This window comes from Amblyomma americanum, chromosome 1, assembly GCF_052857255.1.
Source record: "Amblyomma americanum isolate KBUSLIRL-KWMA chromosome 1, ASM5285725v1, whole genome shotgun sequence".
NCBI classification, from domain to species: domain Eukaryota; kingdom Metazoa; phylum Arthropoda; class Arachnida; order Ixodida; family Ixodidae; genus Amblyomma; species Amblyomma americanum.
In genome coordinates this window covers 384,728,204-384,746,879 of record NC_135497.1, presented here as the reverse complement: position 1 = coordinate 384,746,879, position 18,676 = coordinate 384,728,204, and the positions used below count along the sequence as shown (strand labels likewise).

At 44.0% G+C, this 18,676-nt stretch overlaps 2 long non-coding RNA genes across 2 annotated transcripts; both read left to right on the top strand.

Moving 5' to 3' along the window:
- Positions 1 to 2,163: 2,163 nt before the first annotated feature.
- LOC144101717 (uncharacterized) lies at positions 2,164 to 3,779 on the top strand. Its single transcript, XR_013308039.1, has 3 exons — positions 2,164 to 2,353; positions 3,115 to 3,208; positions 3,743 to 3,779. It is a non-coding gene; the product is annotated as an uncharacterized LOC144101717 (long non-coding RNA).
- A 17-nt stretch (positions 3,780 to 3,796) lies between these two features.
- Positions 3,797 to 10,570, top strand: LOC144101710 (uncharacterized). Its single transcript, XR_013308037.1, has 3 exons — positions 3,797 to 3,818; positions 5,878 to 6,007; positions 10,431 to 10,570. It is a non-coding gene; the product is annotated as an uncharacterized LOC144101710 (long non-coding RNA).
- Positions 10,571 to 18,676: the final 8,106 nt, after the last annotated feature.

Sequence of the window (18,676 nt, the reverse complement as noted above, 5' to 3'; positions counted from 1 at the left end):
AATCGTTTGTCGCAGAGAGTTCCGGATGCAGTCAAACAACTCATCTTGTTGTAATGCACACGTTTATAAAATTCGTTATCTGATATATAAGGAGGAAACATACCGGACATAGCGAAGGTGGCTGTAAATCGCAATAGTAGTGCAAAATCTTTGAAGTAGATGACGCTGCTTGTATCTTAGAACGAATGTTTCCGAAACGAAATGCCCTCAGATGTTTGTATTTTGTCTTCTCCACGTTTGCTGAGCACCCCCATCTAAAGACTTGAAGCTCTCGTAGCTAACGCTCTTAAGTCCAACGCTGATGCAGTGTTGGCGGAGAATTTTTTTTAGCGGCAGTGACGTGGTGCTTATCATAAAATAGCAAAAAAATACTTTACGATGTCGTTCATTGCCTTCACTGAAAATTTCATGACGGTGACACGAAAATGTCGCTAAATATAGACAGCAGCGTATGCAGCCGAAGGTGAAATGCGGCGGCCGGCGAGTTTGAACCGATTTGATTCTCGGTCGAAATGAGAATAAAGTCTTGGGACTGACATCAACCGCGCGCTTTAAAGAGTTTCGCCTGCTTTGACATAGTCTAGCTCCTGTGCACCCGCGCTCGGTCCTCTAAACTACTCTGGTCCCAGTGTGACTGTGTGCTATGACAATCTGAGCGAAAAGGAGGATGTCTGGGGGTTTTGATGTGCACGACGGCCATACAGTTGAGCGACATGATAACGTACGGGCGCGGCATGCCAGCCTGAATACCGGCCGCCAGCGTCAGAAAAATGCGACAGTAATGTTTGTTCAAGTTCATACTAAGCCGTCGGATGGAGTATCGTTGGCCAATATCGAGTCGTTGGTAGAAGCGATAACAGGAATACAAACAAATGTCTCCCCAAGGCGCCTTTAATTGCTGCTGCTCAATCGCGGCTGTCCTGGCCTCAGCTGGCTCCGCTCCTGAAGGTGTCGCGGAAACCGAGCATATCTTTGTTTTACTATGAGACGAGGTTCACAGTAAAACGATGACGAGAGCAGCACATCAGCGCTAGCCAGTTTCGAAGTGCACTCAGCTGCTGCATTGATGCGAAACCGGCTAGGCTTAGCGACGACTAGGGCAGCCAGGGGGTAGCGCGTAGTTCATTGCCCGGCGCGCCCGCGGGCGGCGTCGTTCCCGAAAGCTCGCCTCGCTCACTCCCGCTGGCTCACTGATTGGCTCAACAGCTTGCGACCTTCACTCGGAAGGCTGGAAAATCTAGAAGCGAGCGACTGGCGCTGCGACTGAGCGATACTTTATGCCCACGCTTCCACTACTGGTGAACAACCTTTAACGCACATGTGCTTGGGTTATCGGCTGCTTTGCGGCGAGTCTTAGTTAAGATCGTCCGCGACGCCATCGTCACCGTCCGTGACGCACAGGCTGAGAACTTCAATTCCAGTACGTGCCGAAACAACTCGTATTTTTCGTAACGATATGAGCTCGAAAACACGCCTGCTTCGATGCGCTAGTGGGCTCTTGCTTGTTAAACTACACGCGATCAGGATGCGGCGAGTGCTAGCCACTGTTGCATATTAGCTAACGTGAGACGCAAGTATCGACGTAGTTTCGTGACGCAGTTGATATCAAAGCACTCCGCTTGTACTGGTCACCGATTAAGCTGTTAAGTTTCATGATCTCCGGTGAGCGTGCCAGTGTCGCGCAAAATAATGCATCGCAGCTAATCTCCATTGTGCCAATTGCGTTCAACTTATCCACGATATTCGGCAGCTTGAGATACGGCGCTTTTCTTCGCTGTTTTTGTCGCAACTTAGTGATTTTATCTGGCATCAAACGAAATTGCATTCTGTCAACACCGTCGTCTGCTCCGTCGTCTGCTAGTGCATCCGGATCACTTCAGGGGATCACAGGATCGCAGCTTCTACAAACGACATGCCAGAAAAAGTAACTGAAAACGCTTTAGTATTCTTAAATAATCTAAAAATAATTTAAAATAAATGCAGTGTCTTTGTTGTGAAGATAGTATAAGTATTCATGGTTTAAAAAACAAATTTTTTTGTCGGTTGTAATTTTTCACCGACACGAAAGCGCAGCCGTCGGCGCCATTGCAGCGCAACCGATACGTTGTGTTTTGTATTATTTGCCTCTTTGAGGCATTGCTTGAGTACTTGTACGTTGGACGCGTGTGAAGAACTCATTCAATAGGAAGGTGAGCAGGAGTGTGTTTTGGAAGCCAACGATCAGGATTTCGGCCTGTCAACATTGGCGAGTTTCAACGGGTAAGCCATGAAGAGTGCTGCGACGTCTTTTCATCTGTTAGGGGAACGAAGACTCCTGCGCCGTTTTACTAAGCCTGGATGAATCGCATGGCCGGTGAGTCCCGCTCTGCGTTTCTTTGCTAATGATCTGTATTCACACGCGCTATTTGTATGCGGCTATATAGGGATGTGAGTGGAGGCAGTCCGCCTGCGGTTGCCGCAGCTATAATGCGGCGCCAAAAAAGCAGAGCCTATATCCTGCATGACAAGTGTTGTTCTCATTGTCTTTATGTGCATTTATTACTCGCGTGCCGTGGTAAATAAAAATGGCACCAGATATCACAACAGAGTTACGCTTTCGCTTGCTAGCGCTTCGACACTCGGTGCAAAAGCATGGATTTGCACTGCGTAGAAGACGATGAGCGAGATGTGCCGCGCGGCGGAGCGCTCGCGCTAGGCCAGCTGCGATCAGACACCGCACTATTTTGCTCAGGGTTAGTACTCATCGGATTAGTGCTTGTGCCTTAATATGCGTCAAACTAAATTTTGAGACAGTGATCGCATGCGAAAGGCTAGTTCATATTCATCGCCTTGTCATTTGTAAACCTGTCTGTGCTTCCCCAGTGGAACAGGATTTTAGGCAGTGTTATGTCAAAGTTAGATCAATCTTGCGTCTCCTGAGCTGTAAACGTTGATGCTTCCTCTCTTTCTGAGCACTGCGAGCTGTCGGATATGCAACTGCACAATTATTTAGGATTTCTACCTTTTTGCTATATCCCTCGCTTTTGTGGCCCGCATTCAAGTCGTTCGCCATTGTCGATGGTTTTTTCTTACTTATTTTCGCTTTGTTATTTATTCTTGGTTGCGTGCCATCAGCTGTGGTGCCGGCGATTCTCCGAGCTCGGAACTCTTCCCAGGCACGGGATCCTACCCACAGACCTCCCTTCGCCGCACTCACGAGTGTTCTTCGGTATTTTTTTGTTTCTCTTGCCTTTACTTGCATTGCCAGTCGACAAATTTGTGCAGCTTTTAATTGTATGCAGATTTGTTAAATGCGCTAGCAATTTTTCTATGATGCCAAGCTGTGCTGTGAGATATCAAGCTTCTTGCTAGTGAAGGCATGCTTTTTTCCATTCTCTCTTCTCATTTAACCAAGGCAGACTGGTTGCAACATTCAATTTAATACCTAGACATTGGTGCAAGGCACCATGTTAGGAATTAATGAAAACCTGCACATCCTATATTCAAATTGGTGTGCGGTATTTCAGCCAGCTCATCTTTCAGTGTGGTTATAACAGTCATTATGACTCTTCTCAAAGAATGTATATGGGTGCATTACATAAAATCTGTTCATTTGTTTTGTCATGGGCTAGCTCATTGGTTTTTTATTTACTTATATAACGTCTAAGTTTACTTTTTAAAGCAGTAGACGATTTCCTCTCTTGTCATTCATGACATGGCTACAGCCACTGACAGCTGTTGCTCTGGATGTATTTATTTGCAGTTGCCAGCGGCCAGCATCTATTGGGCCATGTGTGCTTTCTGCCTTCGGCTGTGTCATCTGTCCTGATCCGTTCATGGTAGTTATTCTTTTTAAGTGATGCATATCTTAGCTGCCTATTTAGAAAAATATTTTCAATATAGGCTTGCAGCTAGGTTTAGAAATGCATGAAACTCTACATGCACTTCACAGCAGTACCTCAGCTTATAATTACCGGAACTGTAGACTTGTACAAAATATAGTCGCTGATGTAGCTCTTGACGCAGCTGCTGTTAACATAAACGTGCTTTGACATTGCACACCTGTTGCCTGGTATGCATATGTGTCCTCGAAAAGGACCTATATGTTCATTTATCCTTTTAAAAACATTGTGCTCTACAATGATGGTTTACCAGTATTTCTAACACAGAGACCAAATTGTCAGTCAGTAATGTAACAATGCACGATGACACCAATCCTTGTATGGTATAGCATCCTTGCAATGCACTGGGCAAGCTGCTGTCAGCACAGATTTGTTGCTGGTTTATTGCCATAGTATATGGTTATACTGCACAGTTTGTACCTCTACCTTCTTAAAGCTGTATACTTGAAAAATTTAAAATTAGTTGAAGGAAAATTCAAGGAAATGTAACCGTAACTGTCTCACATTTTGGTGGACACTTGAACCATGATATAAGGGAGGGATATAGAAAGGAAGTAATGAAGAGCTGATGCCCATGTTAGATGCCCCTCTTTAGTTGAACATACCTCGAAATTAACACATTTGGTGCAAAACAAACATGGGACTTGCACGTTCACAAGCACCCTCATGTCAGTAAAACAAAGTGCCAATGTTGCCGTACTTTAGAGCTTTGCTCCTAAAAGCGCAGCTGACTGCTGCTCAAAGTTGAGAGCAAAAATATGCCTACTTTTCCTCATGCGCAGTCTGTGGTGCTGGTGCCATTTGCAATGGTGATTGACATTGAGTTGCATGATGCTCAGTCTGTTCCTGGGTTAGGGATTTTGTCTGTCGTGTGAATGTGCTGTTAAAATTAGTGCAGAACAATGGTTCTCTAGTTCATTTTAGGTAACTGTCTCCTGTGCCACATGCTACCACCCTTTTTCCTCAAATTTCCTAATCTCAATTAGCCACCTGATTGCCACCCATTCATGCATTCACCTACTCTTGGAATCCTCCCAGTGTTTTAGTGTGGTATTGCTTATATCTTCTCTGCATTACACATGCACTGCACTTCCTCTTTTTTGATTTAGTCAAGATATCTCTGTTCCTGTTTCTTGCATAAGCATAAGAGGCTACTCAAGTGCACCATCTGGGCTTGTGATGCAATGTGTAGGGTGCTTCGTTTTTGGGTAAAACCTCGTTTCTTCCTACTGTTGCACCAAAAAAGATTCTTAAAGATCAGGTTCAAGACAATTTCTGTGCAAATGTGCCTGTAAAAAAGTGTGCTTTGAAGGTGCACAATGCCGAAGAACTGCTGGAGTGTTGTGGATGTCACATAATTCTTCTGACAGATTTTTTAAACAATTCTGGTTATTTTATTTCTCTTTTAATGTTTATTGTTTGTCGGTTGCTTATAATTTTTGGATAAACTGAAAGCTACATGCACTGACTGGTATTTCATTCCAATAATTATACCCATTATTATGAAGCTGTGTTGGAAGGTAGGTGTGCATTTAGTATGCGTGCTTTGAATTTCAGTTATTGTTTCTGCAATGCAAAATGGAAGAGAGGTCTCTGCTGTGCGAGTTTTTTGCAATGGAGTGAAAGTAGGTGGAGCAGCATTTGCTACTGTGTCACCCAGCCAAAAGTTCTCCCACAGACCACTGAGCTTCTGAATACCTATGGCTTAAAGCTCGAAGCGCTGGTTGCCCTTTCCGAGGTTTTCTGCATTAGCGAGTGCAAGCCCAAGGGCTCAGAGCTAACAAGCATTTGAAACCATAGAGCTATACACAGTAGTGCTGGGGCCGTGCAGCAAGTCAGTGTGAATTAGATCGCGATAAACATGGTTTACTGTAGAAAGCTAGTGTGAAAAAATAGTTGCGCTCACAGAAACCGCTGTTTCTTTCTTAGTCGGTCATTGAAACAAAGCAATGCATGTAAAATTTTATATCTCACTGATCCCTCAATTTTTTTCCAGCTAAAGACCAAGAGTTGCATGGAAGTTGTGCAAGCCACCAAGTTGCGTGTGATTTTTGCCAGGGACCTGGAGCAGGCTTGGAAATTAGTGGATGGCCAGTGGTATTCACTCAGTAAGGCAAGCTTTTTCTGTAAGTACAGTTTTTGGCATGGCATTGCTTAGGAACGCATGCACTAATCTGACTAATCTATGCCCGCCCTTGCTTCAAGAATAATGAAGTACATGAAAAAATTTGATTGCCGAAAAAAAATTGCCGCTTCTGTTATGTTTTTCCAAGAAAGTGTTTGCCATTTAAAGCGCTGTGAAAACCTTAAAAATTATTATGTGCTTGTTGTGGCTTTTTTTTCAAATTTCTTCCACGTCTATGTTGGCCTGACCTTGTAGCTTGTCTGCATGAGATTGGCTGCTACCTACAGTTTGCTTTTTTGTTGCTCCTTTATTGCCTGTCACAATCTTCACTTTGCGTGGCAGTGTCATGCAGTTTGGGAAGTAATCTGATCTTATTTCTGCATTGGCCTGTAGTGCAAGCTTTTGCATGTGGGGCAGGTTTATGGTGTCCTTTTGTTTACTGTAACTGCAGTTTGGCCATGAGGGTTAGAGGCTTAGTCCTTTTTTTATTTTGATGCAGTGTCATATACTTCATGCATAAATTAATGAAGTAAGCACTATTTTTGTAATAAATGAACATTCATTATAGCTGTGGCCATTATAAGTGCACTTGACTCTAAAATGGCTTTCTTTCGGCATTCAATATTACATCTTAAAACCAGCCGGAAGACACAAAACAGGAGAAGAGATAAGCACAAAATGAGGCTGGTCTAACAACTGAAATTTTATTGAAGGAAAGTGGCAAAAGAAGACCTGCAAAGAGATTAAAGCACGCAAGACCGCAAAGCAGTGAGAGGGCAAAAAATAACCGAAAGGCACTGACGTACTAGTAAACCATCTAAAAAAATTATTCCTTACAGTGAAGGTTCACCGCCGGTTTAGCTAGGCACTTGTTTTTAGCCTTACTGATGTAGTAAGCCTCAACTATATCAGGACAGATTTATCACTTCCCTAAACCACTGATGTGCCGCAGAAATCAGGCGTGCAAAGAGAAAGGTCGTTCTCCGATTGCATTCACGAGATTGAACGTGCAGTGTCAGGTGAAAATTCGCCTTCCTCTCTATACAGTGAAAGTGCTCTCAGCCAGGCGCACATTCAGATATCTGCTTGTCTGCCCATAGTAGTTTCCGCTACGAGGCAGTGGAATGCAAAAAATCGGTTTACTTTTGCAAGTGGTGAACATTTTTATCTGCCACTGTGCATAGCGGACGATTACCCGTAGTTGTATCAAGCCTAGTTTGAACGAAGAAGCAAAGGGCTCATACCTTACTTTTAGCGGTCAAGACAACAGCAACATCATACTTTGGTGCAACTTTCTTGGGATGGTGCGAAATGGCGTGGAGGTAAGGTATAGAGCCCGTCTTTTTGTGTTGCTCAACTACGTCAGCATCATGTGAACGGTGTTCCGTTCCCTCGAGAGAGTAAAAACACACTCTGACTGGTACACAAGATGGGCAAGTGGGAACCCAGGTGCCATTGGCTTGGAAACCTGCTCTGAGTATGCATTCTAAACACTGTGATGGCATGACTTCCATAAAGCAGTCGTGATGCATGTGATTGCCAACCTGTCCTTCACCAGCCTCGAGTGGTTCAACTCGTAGCTAAGAGGCTTCCTGATCTTGGGCTTTGGCGCCAACATATGTGGTCGTCCGCAAAGCGCAGGTCTAAGTCAAGAAGCTACAAACGGTTATGTTTAGTGAAATTAAGACCTAAAAGATAGGCTTTGACCACATGCCTAAAGATTTCTAAAACGTCTTGTGCCAACTTATCTGAGCCCTCCTTGTGCAAAAAAATTAGGTAGCTATCAACATAACGAAATGCTACTATGCTGAGGCCTTCCAAACAGGGCTCTGATGCGGTATCGACTCTGGACAGAAGAATGTCGCGGAGGAACAGTGCAACCTGGGACCCTCTGCATATGCCTGATTTCTGATGTAAATACCGCCTTGCCAACTCACAAAAGTGGAGTTCTGTGGAGTTCTAGTTTCTTGTGGACAGCAACCTGGGCAGGTGCTCTGCAGTGAGCATCGACATGGAGGGCCTGCACTATTCATTGTCACATGATAGACCTCTGAGGTATGTGCAAACGGCATCAGTGTGAACAATGAGCATGCTTTTACAGATGATTGCGTGATTTCGGTTGCTGGCTTCTTGGGGCTGTTGTCCTTTTACTGCAAATCCGCATTTGTCAGTTGGCAGGGCGGTATTTACACGCAGGTGGTACCTTTGCTCAGCAACGTTTTTTTGTCTAAAGTCAATAAGGCATTAGAGCCCTGTTTGGAAGACCTTCGCATAGTAGCATTTCGTTATGTTCATGACTGTAATTTTTCTGGACATAGAAGGCTCAGATAAGTTGGCACAAGATGTTTTAGGAGTCTTTAAGGCATGCGGTCAAGGCCTGTCTTTTACATCAGAATTGTCTAAGCAGAACCATTAGCAGTTTCTTGATGCAGACATGCGCTTTGTGGACGAATATGTTTGTCGGGGCTACAGCTAAAGATCGGGGAAGGCTCTTTTTAGCTACGAGTCGGACCACTCGTTGTTAGGGAAGGATGGTGAAGAGGTGTATTTGTCGCTGGTTAAGGTCAGTAAAGATGGAAACACTTGATGGGTGTGCAATCGTGTGCATGACATCAGCTTTAGATAAGTTATGCCATCACTGCTGAGGACGCATTCTTGTAGCAGGTTTCCAACCAGCTGGGTTCCCACTTGCCCATCTCAACAACCTGTCGTATGTTTTCACTCGCTCGAGGGTAAGGAGCACATACTCCGATGATGCTGATACACCTTACCTCCACAGTATTTCACAGTCTCAAGAAAGTCGCGGGAAAGCGTAATGCTGCTGTTGTCTTAACAGCGAAGTGCAAGACAGGAGGCCTTTGCGCCGCCATTAAAAAGGCTTGATAAAACTGGGTACTTGTCCACAATGGACAGTGTCACAAAAAAGGTTCACCACTTGCAAAAGTAATGGAGTTTATTGGGTTCCACTGCCTTATGGCTGCAACTAATATGGGCAGACAGGCAGATATTTGAATTTGCACTTGACTGAGCACTTTCACTCTATAGGGGGAAGGCAAATTCTAATCTGGCACTGTATGCTCAATCTTGTGAATGCAAATCTGAGGATGACATGTCTCTTTGCACGCCTAATTTCCACGACACATCAGTGGTTTATGGATGGGATAAATCTGTCGGTAGATAGTCGAGGCTTACTACATCGGTAAGGCTAAGGACACGTGTGGCTAAGCCATCGGAAAACCTTCACCGTAAGGAATTTGCTTTTTTAGATGATTCATTAGTATGCCAGTGACCTTTGATTGCACTTCGCCCTTTCACTGCTTTGGGTTATTGTGCGCTTGTATCTCTTCGCGGGTCTCCCTTTGCGGCTTTCCTTCAATGATGCCGCCGCAGTGGCTCAGTGGTTATGGCGCTCGGCTGCTGTCCCAAAAGACGCAGGTTCGATCCTGGCCACACCAGTCAAATTTCAATGGAGGCGAAATTTTAGAGGCCCGTGTACTGTGCGTTGTCAGTGCACGCTAATGAACCCCAGGTGGTCGAAATTTCTGGAGCCCTTCACTACTGCGTCCCTCATAGCCCGAGTCGCTTTGTGACGTTAAACCATCACAAATCAAATAATCAAAATCTTCAATTAAATTTTTGTTAGTCCCGCCTCTTGAGCTCATGTCTTCTTGTGTGTTCTGGCTGGTTTTAAGGTGAGTCAGTACCATCTCGGCCAGTCATAAGCCTTGTTCAGTATTACAACATTTTGAATAAAGTGAGAAGTTTACTAGGCTATGTTGCTGGGGATCGTGTCCGCAGCAGTTGTGGGCAACTCAGAAGAGATAGCGTCATACGATTGGTTGTGTAATTGGCAGAGGATGATGTGAGGATGCTGCTAGAAAAGAAAATTTCATAATCACATAATTATTTACAGCCTAAAGTGTCCAAAAAGTGGCTGGGCTAGAGAAAAAGGGCCGCGAAATTTGAAAATGCTGAAAGTAGGTGGAGCTACAGCATAGTGCCAAGTTTGAAAAATTGGAAGTATGGACAAAGGCAAAGCTTGGCGCCAAGTTTGAAAACTCGAAATAAGCAATCACGTGACCAGTGATAAGTGTCCTATACATAACTAGGAGATAGGAAAAAGAATGATAAATTAGAGGCAATTAGGTAATTATTGAGAAGCGAAAGGCAATGAACGCGTGATTAGACTGTGCGGGTATTCAGTGAGTGGGCAGGAACGATCCGTGGAGGGAAATTTGAAAACTCGAAATCGTTGCTGGAATGAAATGAGGGTAAAATAAGAGTTAATTGATAACCAATCAAGTCAACGAGAAAACAACCATGGCGCCAAATTTGAAAGGCGACCAGTGTCGCGGAAGCATCAACGCTTTCACATTTTTTTTGCGCAGGTAGCAGCGGTGATCTCTATTTTTTGTTTTTTTCAGCCAAGACAAAAACCATTTTTCATGGCTCATGGGCGATGTATCTAGGAACCTGCGGCCAGGACAACGCTGGACAGCATGCATCAGCAAGCTCGAAAAAAAAGCACGAAACAGTAAATAAATATTGATCATTTTCATTTCAATTCTAGTGGTTTTGAGCACGAATTACTCTGGAATGCACAAAGCTTGTGTTAATTGACAGGCGACCATTAACAAGCTGTGCATTTTTGTGCATAGCCTACTCCAGAACACAAATTCTGTGTTAATTGACAGGTGACAGTAACGACTGTTACACAGTGTACGAGCACTACACAAGACACACTACAGAAGACAAGGCAAACTACAGAAGACAAGACAGACTACAGAAGACAAGACAGACTACAGAAGACAAGACAGACTACAGAAGACAAGAGAGACTACAGAAGTCAAGACAGACTACAAAAGAGAGGACAAACTACAGAAGACAGACTATAAAAGACAAGACAGACTACAGAAGACAGGACTACAAAAGACAAGACAGACTACACAAGACATGCCCAAAATACAAGACTACAGACAACAGAAATTTTCTGTCTTAGAATCCTGTAGTGCGTTTTGACTGGGTAATGAGAACGTTACTCCTCATATTCAAAGAGAGAAACAGGTCGCATGGGGGGTTTTCCTTCACTCCTATTTTGAGGTGTCCGCTTCCTGTATTAAGATCGTATTACTGCCGACAGCAGAGCTCCACGTATAGTGACTGAATTGCCGCAAAGGATTGTTTGTTTTCTGCTTTGTTTTTACGTACCTTTTTGTTTATATCCAATGGCACGTGGTTTCATCACTTTGCTTCTGCCTAAGCGCCTTAGAACAATTGCAGTGGTGCCCTGTGGTGATTCAAAAATACTTATTCATGCTACTCAATGCCCATGGTAAAGAAACGTAAGAAACAAACAAGGAGGCAACAATAACTTCCTGACGCACTTATTACGAGAACCGAATTCGCAGCCCGCGAAGCATGAGTGTCACAAGCGCTCCTCAGAGAGAACAAGGTTCGGAAACAGGCGTTGAAAGTCGCACTGTACTTTGATGAAGACGATATATACCGACCACTATTCTTCTTTAATATCAACTACGTGGAATTTGTGCCAGCCTCGTATTCTGTCAAACTGCGAGTAAGGCGGAAAACACCTTTAATGAATTCATGGCGCAGTCGATTCTTCTTCTCTTTTTTTGCGCTATTCTTGTTGCAGCGACCTTCATTGCCCTAGAAAGTTGTACGAGGCATAGCCGCCCTGCCTTCGCATTGGCACATATGATATCGCCATCGGTCACCAAGCTGGACAATACGAACGTTAGCTGTTTTCGAAACCTTCCACTGCCTAACCACCGACAGGCTCTAAAACATGAGGCTGCTGGAGGGTAGAAGTCGCAATATTTCTGGACGTCTGGCTCAACGAGCGAAAGCCAGGCATTTTGGATGGATAATTAGAGAGGCCAGAAAAGTTTTAAGCAGAAAAGTAGAAAGTAATTCCCCGCTGAAAGTTCTATATATAAAAATTGGTACAGGTCATGCACGTGACGGCGGAACCAGACGCGTGATGTGAATTAAAGGAAAACCGAAATGGTTGTGGAATTCGACTAGTTTCAAAGATTCGAATGTCTGAAACTTTCAGGTAAAGCATGCGACGTCGTTCTGGGCTGAGTTTGAAATAGCGTCATAATCGTCGCGCAGAGCTAACAGCGCGGATTAGCTAATCCTCTAATACCCGCTCCCTAGGGAACGTACGATAACGTCACCTGCAGGGATGTTCATTTCTATATAAGTAACGCTTGTCTTGAACGAAGAAAACCAAAGCCGACAAAGACAGTGCCAACGGAGCGCTGGTAGGCTGCATCCGGCGACGCACAGCAGTGTGTGGGTGACGGCAGCGGAAAATTTTAAATCTCACTGTCCGCGAAGTCTTCACTGAGCTTCTTGGAAGTGTGCCACCGATATGAAGAGAAGCATAGATTTCAATCCATGATAACGTAGCTACTTTAATTGCTAGCACAAAAAAACTTGGTGTGCTTTACCTACAGGATTTGTATATCCGAATCCTGGAATCTTGGAAATTTCAAAAACCGGTTCAGCTTCCTTTTAAGTTACCGCGCCCGGGATACTATTTCGGCACCTATTCTTAAGCAGTGGCAAGCCATGGGAATCAGTGCTCTTCTGAATTGTTTACTCCCGACTTAGAACTGAACGCAAGCGCCTTGTATCTGGTGCATCCAGAACCACATGCTTCAATATTTGTCTTCTTTATTTGAGAAGACGTGCGATGACGTTGAACGTACATTTTTGTGACACTTAGACGATTATACACTGTCACTTAATTCTTTCAAGGAACTTGCTTCCGGCTCGTTTGGTGCGCTAAGAAGTGAAGACAGAGAAGAAATCATATCTATAGCAAACCCTGCTTTGTGAAACGAGCAAAGATGTTTGGTCACGAGAATGGATTGTGCTGCGAGAAAAAGTGAAAAAAGCAACAGTATAAAAAGAAAATTTTGAGCCTCCCTAATACATTCTTCACTTACTTCGGAACATAGCGTGCCTGATAAAACGCAGTCGTAAGCACACCCATCAAGTGTTCTTGCCTCTAGTGTAGCTGCACACGAAAGAGCAATTATTGCTGCAATTAATCTATTCCATTCTGATTTTTTTATATTTTTAAAGTTGTAACACATTTCTAGTGCAAAAACAGACCGACCACGAGAAAGATGGCGCACATAATGTACAAGCGCTTACTGGCAAGTGTCAGTTGTCAGTGCTTGAATGTGTGCGCCGTATTTCTCGTGGTCTGTGTTTGTTGGCGCTGAAACTTTTTACAAGATTGATATGCACCAATTCATCCAATCTAGCGGCTTTGACGAAGTTCATTGCCCTATTTTCTTTGTAAACGTGCAAGCCAGGCCGCAGCTCCAGATCAGCAGCATTGGTAACGAAACAGCGCAACGCCACAAGGACAAAGAAGCTAGTGAAGGGCAGAAAAGAAACGGACACAACACAGTGCTCTTTCCTCCGCTATCTACTTTGCCCTTATGCCATTGCGCAGTTTTGTTCCCATCATGAAAAATGAACTCGCACATCAGCTCGTGCTTTCAAGTCGCAATGAGGGCTTATAACTGTGCAGCACCGCAAAAATATTTGTTACCTTCCTGTTTTGCTGACCATACTTATGCCTGCTTTTGAGTTATGAGCACGTGTAGGAGTTTTCGGTTTTTACTGGAGAAAAAATCATAAAGGTACGCGCAATTCAATTTCCGAAATTCGATTTAAGCCGCAAAGGGCCAGTTTTTTTGGCATGTGTGCCGCATATAGCTGGACATTGCTGAGAATTTACACTCAATAAAAGGAGATTACCGATAAAGTGCTCAAGTCAAGGGCGTTGGGAGACGATGTACCATTTGATTAAGTAGCAGAGTTGCGCGTTTTGAGACATATAGCTCCGCAATATATTACCGAGAATTCGGCACAACGCCCAGCCAGTGCCGCAAGAAGCCTAATGGCCTATTACATTCTGCTCTGCAGCCACTCGACCATTCGCTGCTTCCTTGCGTAAGGGATGATTTCAACGCACTAATTTTCAGTGTTTAAAGCAATGCCCTTAGTGGTGGCAGCTAAAGAGCTATAAGAGTTTGTACCGAATTCGTGGTAACGTGAAACGCAACAGAGTCTAAACATTTCTGAAAGGCTGTGGGCAAAAAAGACATTCACAGGAAAAAAGGGGTACAGACGACAGGAAATAAGCGTAACTTTAAAGACACACGTTGAAGGACACAGGGATAGCACGTATTTTCATATACGTTGATGACTATCTTATCCTTCTTAATGTTCCTACACACTGTGCCGCAGATACACTTGTAAAGAACACTTTCACTGCCTTTGGTTCTTTATCGAGGGGCCTGAAATTCACGCATGACCGAGCACATAATGATCGACTCCAGCTTCTTGACCTACAACTTAATTTTACAAAAGCGCATGTGTGTTGGGCTTATCAGCCACGCTCAAAGAAGTCACTTTTGTCCTATGATAGTGCCCACTCCAAGCTGGTTAAGAGTCGCATAGTATCTCTTCGCATGAAATTTACATTAGGAAAATCATGCGCCCACAAGATAGGTGAAAGCATCCAGTCCCAGATTGACCGAATTTTATCTGTAGTTTACCCAGCCCACCTGCTCACCGGCATATCTGAAAACTTTTTCATAAAGATAAAAAATTCAGACCATGCTAAACATGACACAGAACAGAAACCTATTCAGATAATGCCTTACCTGCACGGTCTTTCACACAATTTGAAGAAAGTTTCTTCTCGACACGGTGTTAAGCTACTTTTTCGGCTTCCTGCAAACTGGCGAAATTATGTCTGATGGTGACTAAAAAGCGTGTTAAGAAGGCTTGTAATATCAAGCACCAAACCGTGTATGCGCAATGCACTTTCAATGTTGTGTAGAAAATGTCCTTAACGTGCGGCAAAGTGCATGTGGGGCAAACCGGGAAATGTTTCAATGAGCGCGCCCGCAACCACAACGTCACCCTGAAGAGCAAATCTGGAGGTAACCTTCCGTTACACTGCAGCAGCTGTGAAAACTGCTGCCCCAAGTTTAATGAAACTAAGTTTCTTGCTAAGGCTCAGGACGAGACCGAGAGAGAAGTAATTGAGGCCTTTTTCATTGACCTAATAAAAAACAAGTGCCTTAGCACGCCTTCGATTAACCTTTCTAGGAATGAACTGTCCTTTTTGCATGGTTACATCTAGTCTCTCAAGCCGGTCGCTGCTCTGTATATTAGTCTGCTTTTAGAATTTTTAATGTGCTTTTACCTTTTTTTGACGCCCTTTACACGGTTTTTATCCCACTCTTTCTTGTTTCCTTTCATTTTCAGAATTTGTTCATGTTTTTATTCATAATTTTATGTTGTCACGCAGTTCTTTCTTTTCACTGTCATCTGTCAAGCAGCTCTTTATTCTCGTGTTGTTATGCATTGTTGTTAGCCCATGTGAATTCTTTTTTACCACACCTCGGCACGTGTTGATATTTTCACCTTCTTAGATTTCCAATCTCACTTAGATATGCCCAATGCTTTATCGTGTTGGTTGTCAGGTTGACACTCTTTCATGCAGCTTGTCTCGGGATAACAGCAGATATATAATTGCGCCTGGATTCTTTTGTCGTCATTAAAGTTGAAAGTTGCGCTTCTTTCCGGTCGTCTCTACCCCTTTTTTCCTGTGAAAGTCTTTTTATCGCACAGCCTTTCAGAAATGAATATGTACCAACTAGCCCGTCAGAAAGTCTTACTAAAGTCTGACATCGTCGTCTGCTATAGCGTTGCGCTGTTCACAGCCATAACCCGCTTGGGCAGTTACTTGGTAACGTAGGTTTCTGTACTTCATATAAGGGCACTCAAAAACCATGCATAAGTGCCATGGCAAGATTTCATGTTCTGGCTACCGCGACGGTAAAGCGGAAGTTACATCGCTGGCGTTAACACGCAGACAACGGATGCTCCGCTCTCCAGTTCAACAACCATGAGATAAGATGGCAACCCACCTTCTAGAAATCTGCTTCGACTTGCGTTCTTGTTCAATGATTATGTGTGAGCCATCTTCCATATATTTTTTTTTGCTAAAGCGTTTCCTACTACAAGCACCGAAAAAATGCCAAACCTGAATTCTGAAATAAACGAAGATAAAGACTGCCGAATTTTTAAAATTAAAAAGTGCAAAGTCCAACCGGGTGTTATGAGTAATGACAACACTTTTCTCAAAAAAGCACATGCACCACACATAGACGCAGAGATGAACATCACAAAAATACACGCACAAAATGTAGTGAAACTCTAGAACTCGATGCAGTTTTAAATGCTGGTATGAAAATACACATATTACTTCTAATAAGGGAGCAATTATTCATTACCATCTTCTTTAGAGCAGCCACCATAGGCCTGCAAAGAAGAGCTAGTAAGTTTTAACAAAAATATCGTAGTTGAAGCCTAATGTGTCCATGGTCCGGTTACCTTTACAATTTAGGTGGCAGAAAAGTTCGGCAACTTATGTTTTGTTCCTTAGGTTACTGCTCTTTCGAACATGTACACGAAAAGCCCAGGGATATCATAGGTACAGTTTGTCCCGCTCAAGCGGAGTCGGTTGCGTTCGAGCCAATTCGTCGGCGTATCTGCTTTGTCCTGTGCTTTCAAGAAGTGCTTTAGTTTGGGCGAGTTGGTTTATAGGAAAGGTTGATACTGAAGACGGCGCAAAAGAGACAAGGAGAAGGAAGGCACAAAAAGCGCCCGTCCCGTTGTTTTCGTGCTTTCCTTGTCCTTGTCTATTTCGCGCCGTCTTTTGAATCAATCTTAGCTGTGCCATCGTTCACAGTGTATGATGCATCGAAGTTTCTATGTTATCCCACTTCAATCACGAAGAAAGAGAGGCGAGTAGACAGGCGTTTAACAATTCGGAAGTCAAAAAATCTGACGAGATGCGTATTTGTGGAGTCGTGGCAACGGCAGGGTATATGCGATTGCATTCCCCTATACCTTTGCTCGAGCGTTTGAAGGTATGCGATGGGCATCAACGAGAAAACCTTACCAGAATGACATACATGAAGACCGGTGTGAAATGTCAGCGGATAAATATATATTGCCTGTCCTCTGCAATTTTAATCTACAGTACTGCTTGCGCCAGGCAGCGCGTTCCGCTATCCATTAAAGAAAGGCTGACTTTTCGGCGCCTACATTTGCAGAAGGTGAGAAACTGCGCGCTTGCTACACACCGTTTTGCGTTTTGCGGTATAATGGAGGTATAATGAAAATGGGAAAACTGAAGGGGTGCAGGAGGCACGCTTGCAGCACGCGCACAGACCTTATTGCCTTGTACCTTTTCGTCAAGGGCTTCCCACTATAACGGAATCAAGTGGCACCCTTTGTGTTAGGTGAAAGAGAAACGGAACTGGGGTAATTTAAAAGCAAACACCAAGATAAGCTTTTGATTTTTAATAAAATAAAATATTGATTAAGTTTCACTCAGAGAAAACAATATCATTTACAGACGCTGATTGCTCTCGTCCAGTCCGCAAGCTTTATCCCGCTCCTCATACATGCGACTGTTAACTAACGAAGGCACATGGTGAGTTTGTCTGAAGCGAGCGGCTCTTGCTTGCAAGGGCGTTCTCAAGGGTGGACTGAAATACACCTTTTAAATATGTAGAATTTCTCTTCCCCAGATGCGAAATAGGAGTCGGATAGTGACCAGAACGTAAGCTTGTGCTCAGTCTTGAGCTTCGTTGTGGGCCTAATCTACGAGCAGATGGGTGCCGGTACAGGGATGAAAACGAAGACAACCGCCTGTCGAGGTGAGTTCCTTTACCTATACTGATCTAACCAGAACCGCTAGTAAGTGGCAATAATTGATCAGCAACTCGAAGTGGGAATAGTTTTGGTCCGATCTGTTGAGTGCAATCGCACAGAGTTGACTATATTTTGAAATAAGAGAGTAATTGCTCGTAGGCATTCACAAAGGCACTGTCATACTGCTTTTCTCCTGACAGCTTTGCAGCTAAACAGCGTTCCCAGTTTGAGCTGTTGATTAGGTCAACTGCCTCCTGCCATCTGCTGGCCGCGCCGTTTAGCTTAGTTGGTTGCGCTACGGCGCGGTGGTCCTGGGATCGATCCACAATAAAGACGGCCTTTTCTTCAACTAAAATGTTTCCGTGAACGCTATTCGGCTTTTTCCCTTATGACTGTGCTTCCGTTTATTCTTATGAGTAATTACTCCCTTATTATCAATTTATGTCACCTTGTCGAATTCCATAGAACACATCTGGGACACATAAAACTGTGTTTGGGCCTCAATATCAGCCGGAGGTGCAGTGATGGCGTAGAGGTAGATTATCCACCTCATGTGCAGGAGGACCGAGATTCGAGTCTCGGTGCCGCGTAATTCTCCATCGATAAAATAACCCCCACGTGTCGATGGAATTGCATTACCAGGTCTGGGTGTTGCCTTATCTTGGTAACCAGAACCGACAACGCACTCCCTCACCAGAACAGGATTTGGCCATTCTGGTGTAGTACTTGGCTACAACCTCCTGCACGAATACATCATTTAACCATCGGCTCTCAGTCGCGAGCAGGTGGGGACAAAAGACCAAGAGGGCGGTCTGACCAGTAACGCAGCGCAGGGTGCTAATAATCTCTGGCTCCGAATAGGCCACCATTGGGAACTGAACCTGGC